We start from the raw sequence: 13,740 nt of genomic DNA on the forward strand, positions 1-13,740 counted from the left end.
TTGTCTGTTTTTGCTTTTGCTTCTTTTGCTTTTAGTCTCTGATCCAAAATTCTGTGCCTATTCCGATGTTCCGAAGTGTTTTCCTCATGTTTTCTTCTAGTGGTTTCACATTTTCAGTGTTTATATTTAGGTCTTTATTTTGAGTTTATTTTTATATAGTAATAGATGGGCTTCAGTTTCATTATTTAATATGCTCATATCGTTTTCCCAGCACCATTTATTGAAAAGACTGTCCTTTTGCAATACATTTTCTTAGTACCAGTATCAAAACTCGTTTGGCTGCAGATGCCTGGGTTTATTTGTAGGTTTTTCTCTTCTGTTCCATTGATTTCAGTGTATATTTTTATGCACACATTATGCTATTTTAATTACTATAGCTTTGTAGTATATTTTAAAGTCATGTAATGTAATGGTCCCTGCTTCGTTATTTTTGCTCAAGCTTCCTTTGGTGATTCAGGATCCTTTGGGATCCCATACAAATTTTAGTAGTTTTTGCTACATATATGAAAAAGTGTGATAGATTTTTTTTTAACTTTTATTTAATGAATATAAATTTCCAAAGTACGATTTATGGATTACAATGGCTTCCCCCACATACCGTCCCTCCCACCCACTACCCACCCCTTTCCCACTCCCTCTCCCCTTCCATTGACATCAAGATTCATTTTCGATTATCTTAATATACAGAAGATCAGCTTAGTATACATTAAGTAAGGATTTCAACAGTTTGCTCCCACACAGAAACATAAAGTGAAAAAAATAGATGATTTTTTTAAATGATGATGAAATCAGATAGATATTTTGATAGTGATGGGATTGAATTTGTATATCACTTTGAGTATTAAGGTCATTTTAGTGATATTGATTCATCTAATTTATGAACACAAGATATTTTTCCATATCTTCGTGTCCTCAAACTTTTAAACAATGTTTTACAGTTTTATTGTAGAGATATTTGATCTTTTTGATTATATTTCTTTTACTGTAGCATTGAAGTATATTTGTACAGAAAGATGAGATTAAATCCCTATATCTCACAATATATAAATAAACCCAAATTGGATTAAGACCTAAATGTCAGTCCCAACTACATGTAAAATCATTGGGTATATTCTTCAGAATTTTGGAATAGCCAAATAATTTTAGATCAGACCCAGGAAGCACAGAAAACAAAACCAAAAGTAGATAAATGGTGGGTGTGTTTCATCATGCCAAAAATATTCTGTATAGCAAATAAAACTATAAGCAGAAATTTGTATGTTTCTTAAATTTTTGTGTTTTTAGGGATGGGATAGTTTTATTGATTTCTTTTGCAGTTAATTCTCTATTGATGTATAACATTACTGATTTTCATATGTTGACTATGTATCTAGTAGCTTTTGGTGGAATCTTTGGGGTTTTCTACATAAAAGATCACATCATTTGCAAGTGGTAACAATTTGACTTCCAACTTTCCAATTTGTTGAGCCCTTATTTTTTCTTTTATCTAATTTCTGAGGCTAGGACATGCAGTTCTAAAATAACAGTCAGCATTGTACTCTTGTACCTGATCTTAGAGAAAAAGCCTTCAGATTTTCCCTATTTAGTATTATGTTAACTATTGGCCTGTTATATATGCCCTTAATTATGTTGAAGTGGATTCTTTTATATCTAATTTTAAGGTATGTTTAATTTTATAAAGTGTTTTCTGTGGATATTGAGATGGTCATATGGTTTTTGTCCTTCTTATTAGTTGCTTATATTCTCAGTCCTTAAAGATTTGCCTTCTCATTGATTTAATCTTTTTGATCTTTTAAACCTCAGTTGTTTTATTTATACTTTGGGAATACTTTTCAATTTTTTTGCCCTATCTTTTCCCAAACTTTTTTTTCCCTGTGAAGGTAAAGATAGTTGAATTCCCATAGCTTTCCAATTCTGTTTATTTTCTGTTTTCTTCCCACTCTTTATGTTTTTCAATTTCACCAACAATGTTACCTCTACTTTACGCACAACACACTTGATTTGTGTTTTAGTCCTCCACTCAGAAAGCTGTATATAATCAACCCCCAACACACACACACACACACACACACACACGCACACTGAGATACACATACATATCTACACAAACATATGCCCAAATATTGAGTAAGAAATATCTTTCTTGTTTTAAAATGCCTTTCAACAATTAGTATTATATTTTACTCTTTTAATCATGTTTCATCTAGTTCTACTTTAAAAAACAAAATATCAAAAGAGAATGAAAATGATTTCTCTATTGGATGATATGTTTGTTAGTGTCCTTTGCAAGAGGTGCAAAGAGGCTGGTGAATGGCAAGACTGAAATTTGTATTCAAACCTTTACACTAGAAGATATCACATTCTTGATTTGCAAGTACTTGGCTTCTCAAGAAGACCTATCTTATTTTTTTTTAATTGATAAAAATCAAAGCCATTATCTTTTCAGTGTCTTTTAAAAGTTAAAACTTCAATAAAATTGGTTGTTTAGCTTATTTGAGCATGCAGATAGTAGATACTGGCCAACAAATCGTTTCATTACTATCACTGTAACTGGGACTCAGATGGGCAAATAGTAGAAGTGTCAGATTTTGAGGATCTCCAGGCCTCTGTCGAAGAACCCTGAGTAATTCCTGCTGTCTTAGGCCTAGTACTTCCTCTTCAAGGGATACAGGTCAGCCGTGATCTGTGCTATTTTTTGCTCCTTGGTGGTGATCCAAGAATATAAAAAGAGAACATCTGGATTTCTGTCACTTCCTGCCATGCTAAAAAGCTCTTTATAGTTTTATTTGTTTTTATAGATTCATATGCATTCTCCAAATGTTATTTTCTAAGGCAGCCATATTTCAAAAACATGTACTTTTATCTCATTAAGTGCTAAAACTAAACAAAATTTCTTTTAAGACCCCACGTGACTTCCTAGTCCTATGAATCAAGTCACTTTTCAAAACACATGTTTCATGCTTGATGTGACTCCAGTCTCCTCCTTCCCGGGAATCCTGATGTGACTTTGATACTCTAAAACAATCTGTGCTCACCACTCAATGACAATTACTATTCTTAGGTGGGTTATTTTTATAGTGTATGGGGGAAAAACCTTATTTAAAATCAAATGTAACAGCTTATTGAAGTGTTGGCATCTCTAAAGAATAAGGCAGTGGAGGTGGGTGCTGTGGCATCCCACATGGGTTTAGTTCCTGTCCTGACTGCTCCACTTCTAATCCAGTTCTCTGCTGTGGCCCGGGAAAGCAGTGGAAGATGGCCCAAGTCCTTGGGTCCCTGCACCCTTGTGGGAGACCTGGAAGAGGCTCCTGGCTCCTGCCTTTGGATCCAGCCGTTACACTCAACTGGGGAGTGAACCAACTATCTCTCTGTAACTCTGCCTCTCAAATAAATAAATAACTCTAAAAAAAAAAGAGAGAGAATAAGGCAGCGTTTCTGCTCATAGGAAGAAGCAAAATAAGTTTCTCCTTGTTTTGTCAATTAATTTCAAATTACAGTAGGTAAAAACTCTATATTTAGGATATTTTTTTAAATTTCAAATTCTAGGCTAGTGTATTTGAGATCTCATCTTTAAGCAAGAACAACCATGTATGATGAGTGAGTTTCCCACCTAATGAATACTCCAAAAATATTAAAATAAATAACTTTAGCTGGCGCCGCGGCTCAATAGGCTAATCCTCCACCTTGTGGCGCCGGCACACTGGGTTCTAGTCCCAGTCGGGGCACCGGATTCTGTTCCGGTTGCCCCTCTTCCAGGCCAGCTCTCTGCTGTGGCCCGGGAGTGCAGTGGAGGATGGCCCAAGTGCTTGGGCCCTGCACCCCATGGGAGACCAGTAGAAGCACCTGGCTCCTGCCTTCAGATCAGCACAGTGCGCCGGCCGCAGCACATCAGCTGCGGTGGCCATTGGAGGGTGAACCAACGGCAAAGGAAGACCTTTCTCTCTGTCTCTCTCTCTCTCATTGTCCACTCTGTCTGTCAAAAAAAAAAAAAAAAAAAAAAAAAAAAACTTTAACAGTGAAAATGAAGTTACTGCAGAGGGCAGTCCTTTGGTTCCGTGTTGACTAGGACAGCAAATGGGTTGCCAGCTACCTTAGTCCATTATGACTTCAGTAAGAAAATACCACAAAATGAATAGCTTATAAACAACAGGAATATATTTCTCACAGCTCTGAAGACTAGGAAGTTCAAGATTAAGAGGCTGGCACATTCCTTGTTTGGTCTTCACCCATCATATAGTTCATAGAGGGCATTCTTTAATTGTGTCTACATGTGATTAAATTGGTTTTCTAGCACCCTGGGTTCTCTTTCATAAAGACATGATGCCTTCCAAATATAAGTTGACCTAATCATGTCCTTAAAGGCCCCATTTTTTTTTTCTTTAAAGATTTATGTTTTGTTTATTTTGCGAAGCAGTTACAGAGAGAGGAGGAGAACAGAGAGAAGAAAAGATCTTCCATCTGCTGATTTACTCCTAAATGGCTGTAACTTCTGGGTCTGGGCCAGGTTGATGCTGGGAGCCAGAAGTTTCTTTGGGATCTCAAACCTGGGTACAGGGGCCCAAACACTTGGACCATCTTCCTCTGCTTTCCCAGACACATTTTCTGGGAGATGGATCAGAAGTGGAGCAGTGGGATGTCAAACTGCTACCCATGTGGGATGCTGGTGGAGTCATAGGTGGAGGCATAACCTGCCAGCCCCAAGGCCCAATCTTTTAACACAGTCACATTGCTGATTAAGTTTCAACAAATAAATGTTTGACAGGATACTGCATTGAAACCTTAGCAACAGCTTAAGCTTTTTCATGTTTCAACCATATTTCCAGATTTCAATGTAGATCAAGGAGATCTGGTTTCAGATAACTTTATTTTCTTAGTCCCAATGCTAAATTCATTATTAGCTATTAATACTAGACAAATAGGGCCTGGCATAAAGTTTTATAGGCAGTGATTCGAATCCTGTCAGCTCCACTTCTGATCTAGCTCCCTGCTAAAGAGTCTAGGAAAGCAGCAGAGGATGGCCCAAGTCCTTGGGTCCCTCCACTCATGTGGGAGACCTGGAAGCAACTCCTGGCTCCTGTCTTCTGACTGGCTCAACTCCAGCCATTGAAGCCATTTTGGGAGTAAACCAGCAAATGGAAGAATACTGTTGGTCTCTCTGTAAATTCTGCCTTTCAAAAAAATTAATAAACATTTTAAAAATAGTAGACAAATAGTTTTCATGATATATCCAGATAATTTTGCATTCAAATTAATAGGCTTACCATAATTTAAACATATTTAACATTGCTTTTTGCTTGCATGTCTTAAAAATTCAGTTTATTACAAGGGTTTATTATCCTTTCCTTTCTATTTAAAACGCCGAATAATCACTGTTCAGGTGTTTCCAAGAGGAGCAGGAATATCCCAGTTACATTGTTACTGGGATTACAAGGTTCTGACTATGAACATTTCACCTGACTCATGCCAACCACATATGTTAACAGAAATCCATTTGAATTTGGGTTCACATCTTGGCCTGTTTGGACCTCGGTTTGCAGCCAAACATATGGTGTGTGGCTTTGGAGAAGAGTCTTCAAGCTGGCAGGCTGCTGTTGATGTCTCTGGGCTCTCATGCTCCATTTAAGTCTGTGCAGTTCCAAATTGGAGCCTGAGCCTTGTCTACTTGTGCTGAAATGTGAGGAGGTCCAGATATTTTACAGCTCCTAAGCCTTCCAGACAAGTATAATTATCAGCACTCCAAAGAGTGAGGAATATAAGCCAAATGCAAACAAATTAGGGAGTGAGAGCAGAAGAACTACAGCTGTTGGGTCAAGCTGGGTGCAACATGGTTCAGGCTTTTCAGAAATTGGAGAAGAATGTCACTACACTGAACTTTCAATGATAAAATGAACTAGCTCTTTAATGATTTTCTTTCTAGCAGTAGAGAAAATCAACTCATGAGGAGAATAACATTTTACATAAGTATGGATAAGGTAAAATGGGGGGTAGAAAGTGCAAAATATCTATAGAGGTAAATGATATAATTTGATGATTGCAAATTTTATTGGAGAGAGACATGAACAATTGATAATAGTAACCAAAAATTATTTTAACGTGTATATTCTAACCTCAAAACTTAAAATCCTTCTAATTCAGAATTGGAAAGAATGAGACAGCCTAATTAGCCTTGTCTTTCGACGATTACATCGATTGCTTTTCCTGAGTATGTATTTTTTAGTCCGTGCTTTTTATTTTCTTATGCAACTACCCTAGCTTTTTTTCTTATAAGGTGGTTTAACTGGAATGACATGCAAATGATGGACTTCAGTCACACTTTAATTTGCATATTGCATACCCTTCATTCTCTGGTTGGGAGATGGGTTTGCTCTATGATGTCTGAGGCAGTTTAATTTCTGTATTGATGGGATTTGTTGGAGTCACATGCAGCTAGTCAGGTAACAAATGAAAAAGAGAAAAAGATCTTTGGGAGTAGCAAGCATTGCAGTGAGCTAGAACCCATATTTTCATCTAAAGGAAGTTTCCACTACTCAGATAAAGTTTAATGATTTGTTATTAACATAATTGTGGGTCATTGTGAGATGTTGTATGATTTCTAAATATTCACAAATATTTCTACTTTTAAAAGAACATTATTTTTCTTAAAAGTATTGTCAATACAATGATGGAAAATCTTCTGAAGGACACATTTATCTAATAGGCATCCATCTGCAAAGTTTGCTCTAAGGTAGTCCTTCCAAGAACTGATTGTGACAAAAAAACATTTAGAAATTTGGGTTTGTTCTAAAGTGGTTGACAAGCTTCATGCACTATGACCTCAGGATAATCTTCTGGATGTCATGCTAATTATCTCCTTAGCTCCCATCCTCTCTCTGGGAGTCAATCCTTAGCCTAATCCCATCCATTACTCCTCCTATTATCTTTTAAATCTTGATTGTCCTCCTTACTGCCAATGGTATGGTTGGCAGTCAGGGTCTCATCGAAGCTTTACTGGAATCTGACCTATTGACCCTTTTCTGGAAACATTTTCCTCTTCCTTCTACCTCCTATTTTAGGTGGAAGAGATGGGTATTTATTTGTTTTCTTAGCTCCTCCTCCAGACTTTCAATGTGTCTATTGATCTTGCGTGCCATTTTATTGTTTCTTTTGCAATATGCCCATAACTCATTCTACAAACAATACAAGAAACCCATAGTAGTTCATCTTCTTACTTTCCAAGTTGCGTCCTCACTTTGGTAAGGAATTCAGTTTCCCTTGTTCTTGAAGTTCTTTTGTTCCAAGATTCTTGGGAAGTTTCTGGAAGGCTCCACTGTAGTGCCAGGGGGTGGTAGGACCCCTCAGGCACCTATCATTTTAGTTTACTGCTGAGATATTCTTTTTGAATATTCAAAATTCAAATATTCTCTGTTTGGGTCTTAATAAGAACCCCAGTAAGATTCCCAGAATTGGTACATCTTTCTGAACCAGAATTCTTAACCAGCTTTTCCCTAATAATCTCCTCTATTGAGGTAACATCAGTTTATATATTGTTGTAGCAGTGTAGGGAGCAATGGACTTTTTAACACCTAAGAATTTTTCCACTATTCAAGAGCTAATTTTTTTTCTCTCAGGGAGTAATAACACTCCTGTTGATAACACATGCCCCTGACACTTGCAGCCAGCATGTTTTTGAAGGTCTGCCAGGGAAGAAGTTTCAGGTTGATGAGGTCCTGGGACAAAATATACTGTTTTAGTCCATCTTCAGATGGCAAAATAGCTATATATTGTTGTAAGCACCTTTCTTACACATTCACATTATTTTGCTTTTTCCCTCAAATCATTTTGGTTTTTGACAGTGTTCTTTGACAAATCATTAAAATCAGATACCAAGATATTTAAACAAAAATTCAGCTTATTTTTTTAATCAAGAAAATCCAAATGGGAAAATTCTACCAGTAGATAAGAAAAGCCTTTCATTATATTGTATGGTAAGTGAGAAAAATAAAGTAATTCTACATTGACATTGATTTAAAACTCTACATGTGGAAATATTCTGTTAAGCATACAGTTGCTTCCCTGTACTAGGTCATGAGCTTTGATGGGGCCCAAATCCCCGTTTTCTCTTCTTTCTATTTCTAAAACTGTACAAGCTTCCTGAAGCAATGTTCTTGAATAAATAATTGACCTAGGTCAAGGGTTAGTTTATTAGCCTACTTGAACTGATTGACAAATGACCACAGACTGAGTGACTTAAGCAACAGAAATTTATTTTCTCACAGTTCTGGAAGCTGGAAATCCAAGATCAAAGTGCTGGCAAGATTGGTCTCTGGCGAAGAGACTTTCCTTGGTTGGTAGCTGACTGCCTTCGTGCTGTGACCTCCCATGAGCTTTCCTCTGTGTGCATGCCTGGAGAGACAGGATATGAACTAGAGAGGGAGACAGAAGGAGAGGGGAGAGAGAGAGACCTGGCTTTTCTTTACTTGTCAATACACCAGTCCTATTGGATTAGGACCCCACTGTAATTGCCTCATTCACCCCTAATTACCTCCTCAGAGACCCTATATCTAAATATCATCAAGTTGGAGCTTCAGATATTGAATTTCAGTGGGGAAGAGGCAGAGCATTATTCAATCCATAATAGAAAAGTATTTTTATAAAGGGGAAGATGGAAAATATTCTATGTTCTGAACACCATATGGTGTCTGATTGAAGCATGAATAGGCAAATGAATGAGTGTGCTGTATTCCAATAAAACTTCATTCACAACATGAGGTTGTGTGTTGGATTTCTTTTACAGGTTGTAGTTTGCTGAATCTTATATAGACTTCTAAATGTTCCAAATTTCCTACCTCCCTATACATTTACCCATTTCTTAAGTATTTCACAAAATCTCCTCTTGCAATTCTTTTTCTTTCTTTTTTTATTTATTTCTCCCCAAAGGACATTTAAAAAAAAGTTTTATTTATTTATTTGAATTACATAGTTATAGGGGGGAGAGAGAGAGAGAGAGAGAGAGAGAGAGAGAGAGGAGAAGGGAGGGAGAAAGAAAGGAAACACACACACACAGATATTCCAGCCTCTGGTTCCCTCCCCAAATGACTGCAATGACTGGGGCTGTGCCAGGCCAAAGTCAGAAGCCAGAAGCTTCATCTGGGTCTCCCACTTGGGAGGCAGAGGCCCAAGTACTTGGGCCATCTTACTTCATTTTCCCAGGTGTGTCAGCAGGGAGCCAGGACTTGAACTGATGCCCATATAGGATACCAGTGCCACAGGCAGCAACTTCACCTGCTGCACCACATTGCCGGTCCCATCCTCCTGCAACTGTTTAATGATGTATATTACTTTCAGAATATAGCATAAATTCCAAGGCACACAGAACGTTTATATTGAGTTGATAAGGTAGGCAAACTTCTTTCTCCCACTGCAAGCAATGTTGATTTCTCCACACAAAAGCAAGTGTCTTCATAATTGGTGTCTTTTTCTAGCATATTTCTTTTCTGTATGGAATGTCTCTCTCATACTCTCACTGTCTCCACCTTATGTTTCCGGAGAGCAAAAATCTAGACTCTGTCATCTTTCAAGCTCCCAAAGCTCCAAAGCTGTTCTTATTATTTTCTTCTGAACTAACACAAAATCTACATTTGGATCATTAGAAACACATTTCTCCTATGTTTTGTGAATTTCTTTCACATTTTTATATTACTAATATATGATCAACATTTGAGAACATCGTGGGATGCTACAACTTTTTGCTGCAGGAATGTTTTACCATGAGTAGAATCCTATGCTCTTGACCAGTCTTTCTTAACCAGGATTGGTTTTGTCCCCCTATTCTCCCCAACCAAACACACTCAGAAAATTGGAGAATGTCTGAGTAAACTATTTATTGTCATAACTGGGTGGATGAGGTGGTGTTGCCACTAACATCCCTCAGTGCACTGGACTGCCTCTCACAACAAAGAATTATCCATCCAACAAGGTTGTTAGTTCCAAGGTTGAGAAACCGTGAACTAGAATGGTCAAGGATAGTACTTTCCTTTTTTTTTTTTTTCTCAGTGTTGCGGTGTAACAGATAACAGCACCGCCCATCACTCTGATGTTCCATACTGGAATGATTCACGTCCCTGCTGCTCAGCTTCTCATGCAGCTCCCTGCTAATGTGCCTGGGAAGGCAGCAGAAGATGGCCCAAGTGCTTGTACCCCTGTCACCGAAGTGCTTATACTCCTGTCTGGGAGACCTGGAAGAAGCACCTGCCTCCCAGCTGTGGCCTGGCTCAGCCCTGGTCATTGCAGCCATATGGGGAGTGAACCAGTGATACATCTTTCTCTTTGTTTCTCCCTCTCACTCTGTATAACTCCGAGTTTTGAAATGAATAAATAGGAGAAGGAGGGAGAAGAAGGGTGGAAGCCTGGGTGGGAGGGAGGGTAGGCTGGGAAGTATCACCATGTTCATAAATCTGAATATATGAAATACATGCAATTTTTACCTTAAGTAAAATTTTAAAAAATAGTTAATTAATTTTAAAAACTAAATAAATAAGTCTTTTTAAGAAACATATTCTTTTCCATTAAAACTTGCTTATTCTATAAACACTATTACAATGAATTCATACTCATATTTTCCAAGTTCATAAAATCCATAAAAGTGGTGATTCAAATCAAAGGGAAGGAAATAAATTTCCACAATGTCTTCAGAATGTAAAGCAGCTTATAGAGTTATAAAAAGGCAAAATCACAAACAGAAAATAAATATATTAGATGATGGATATATGCCTATCTTCATTCAGTCATTTCAGAGTATATACATAAAACATCATATTGTATTTCATATATAGAATTTTTGTCATTAAAAAAAAGGCACAGCCTAAGGTGAGCGAATCCTCAGGAAGGAGCAATGAGGTTGGTATGATGGTGAAATGCTTTTTGCTGACTGAGTGACATTTGTGATGACTGCGGGGCAGTAGGAAATTATTCCTGTAGCATAAATAAAAAGTTAAGGTTTAAAAGTTGGCATAGTGTGGGTATAATTTTTGAGAAGTTACGGTTGTATAAATTTATTTTTGTTTAATCATATGGTAATTCTTTGAAAATTTACAATCTATGTAGAGCATTTTCTGGTGCAAACAGTTATTTTTTTAAAGATTTACTTATTTATATGAAAGCCAGAGTTGCACAGAGAGGAGAAGCAGAGAGAGAGAGGTCTTCCATCAGATGGTTCACTCCCTGATTAGTCGCAATGGCCAGAGCTGCACCGATCCAAAGCCAGGAGCCAGGAGTTTCTTCTGGGTCTCCCATGCAGGTGCAGGGGCCAATGACTTGGGCCATCTTCTACTGCTTTCTCAGGCCATAACAGAAAACTGGATCAGAAGTGGAGTAGCTGGGTCTTGAACCAGTGCCCATGTGGGATGCCTGTACTTGAGGCCAGGGTATTAACACCTACGCCACAGTGCCGGCCCCTAATTCATAGAATTTAAATAACATCAATTTTTGTTTATCTAGGGCACTCTGGTAATCTTACTTCTTCCTACGTTTCTACTATCTTATTTTGTCAGTATAGAAATGGTTTAACAAACTGATTTACCCACAGGATAAAATACCATGTAGACATTAAAATGTTTACAATGGAAAATGCTTATTATAAATAAATGCAAAGGTCTTGATAGTATAATCCAAATAGACATGTAAGAAAGTAGGAAATAATGAAATCCCTAGAGGAAATGTGCGATATATTAAACAATTTTCTTGGGAGCTGGAGTCATGGGCACTGTTTTTCTTTTCACATTACTGTCAGAATCTTTCATTATATACATGTTTTTACTCATCTCATTATATTAAAAAAAGAGTAACCTTATTTGAACAAAAATTAAGTACATTGAGACTCAAAAAAAAAAATAAATTCACCTGGTTTCTGGACTGCTTAATTCTTCATTTTCCCATTTTTCTTCAAACTAACCAGTTCTGGGGGTATATTTTTTAAAAATAAAAGTAGTAGTGTCCAATTAGGGATCATTTGTACTTGAGACTATGAAATGTTCATGGGGCAGCCATAGGGATCTGTGAAAAGAAGCCATAGTATAAGTCCCGTTGTCCACAAACAAATAGTAAGTTCACCCAAGTCTCCATCATGATAGTGAGATAGAGTAACAAGTTTAAAAGTAGTTCAGGCCCACATGGGAGACCAGGAAGAAGCACCTGGCTCCTGGCTTCAGATCGGCACAGCGCACCGGCAGTAGCAGCCATTTGGGTGGTGAACCAATGGAAAGGAAGACCTATCTCTCTGTCTCTCTCTCTCTCTCTCTCTCACTCTCTAACTCTGCCTGTCAAAAAAAAAAAAAAAATAGTTCAAGGGACTGGCATCATGGCGTGAAGGGTTAAGCTGCCACCTGAGATGCCAGCATTCTCATATGGGCACCAGTTCAAGTCCTGGCTGCTCCGGTTCTGATTCAACTCCGTGCAACACATGCCTGGGAAAGCAGCAGAAGTTGGCCCACATATTTGGAATCTTTCACCTACATGGGGGACCTAGATGAAGCTCCTGGCTTCTGGCTTCAACCTGGCCCAACCCCAGCAATTGTGGCCATTTGGGAAGTGAATCAGTGTATGGAAGAACTTTCTCTCTTTCTCTCCTCCTCCTTTCTCTCTCTCTCCCTCTCTCTGTAACTGCCTTCCAAATAAACAAATAAATCTTTTTTTTTTTTTTTTTTTGACAGTCAGAGTGGACAGAGAGAGAGAGAGAGAGACAGAGAGAAAGGTCTTCCTTTGCCGTTGGTTTGCCCTCCAATGGCCGCCGCGGCCGGCGCACTGCGGCCGGCGCACCGCGCTGATCCGATGGCAGGAGCCAGGTACTTATCCTGGTCTCCCATGGGGTGCAGGACCCAAGCACTTGAGCCATCCTCCACTGCACTCCCTGGCCACAGCAGAGAGCTGGCCTGGAAGAGGGGCAACCGGGACAGAATCCGGCGCCCCGACCAGGACTAGAACCTGGGATGCCGGTGCTGCAAGGCGGAGGATTAGCCTAGTGAGCCGTGGCGCTGGCCTAAATAAATCTTTTTTAAAAAGTACTTCAGGATAAAATTACCATCAATATTGCCCCTCCATGTTTTAGAGTTTCAGAATGGTAAACAGAAATTAAGAAATTATTTGTAGACTAAAGAATGCAATTTTAACAAATAAAACAATATAAATAAATGAATGTAAAAGTTAAAGAGAGGCGGGGGGAGGGAAAGAAGGGAAGGGGAAGGGGAAGGGGGGGAGGGGAGGGAAGGGAAGGGAAGAGGAAGGGAGGGGAGGTGAGGTGAGGGGAGGGAAATAATAAATAACTTCTGATATGGGAAAGAAAACAGGAATTTGGAGTCAGGAAGAGGCAAGTCTAGATTTAGGTTTTCTATCTAATGAGTGGTATCACCTGGTCTGAGTTTCTTATTTCCTCTTTCCTTATCTCATAAATGGAGATAGTATTGTTGTTACGGAAATTAGAAGAAAATATACACAAGAAACATCCAACAATGTGTCTGCTACATGGAAATTGCTAAATATATGTGTAAAAATAGTGTTTGACAATCTCTAGAGCATACTTTCCTTAAAGTAATAGAATGTTTGAAGATAAGGGGTTTTGGAGGTAGGCAGAACATAGATATGCTTTCTATGAATATATTTGTGCAGGTAGCAGTGAAGTTAATAAAAATCTCTGTCCTCTCCTTTCCCCAAAGTAAGTCAAGGATTTTAAGTGATCCCCCCATTCAATTTCTTCTTTTGCCATTTCTA

The sequence above is a fragment of the Oryctolagus cuniculus genome, chromosome 8 (assembly GCF_964237555.1).
Source record: "Oryctolagus cuniculus chromosome 8, mOryCun1.1, whole genome shotgun sequence".
NCBI classification, from domain to species: domain Eukaryota; kingdom Metazoa; phylum Chordata; class Mammalia; order Lagomorpha; family Leporidae; genus Oryctolagus; species Oryctolagus cuniculus.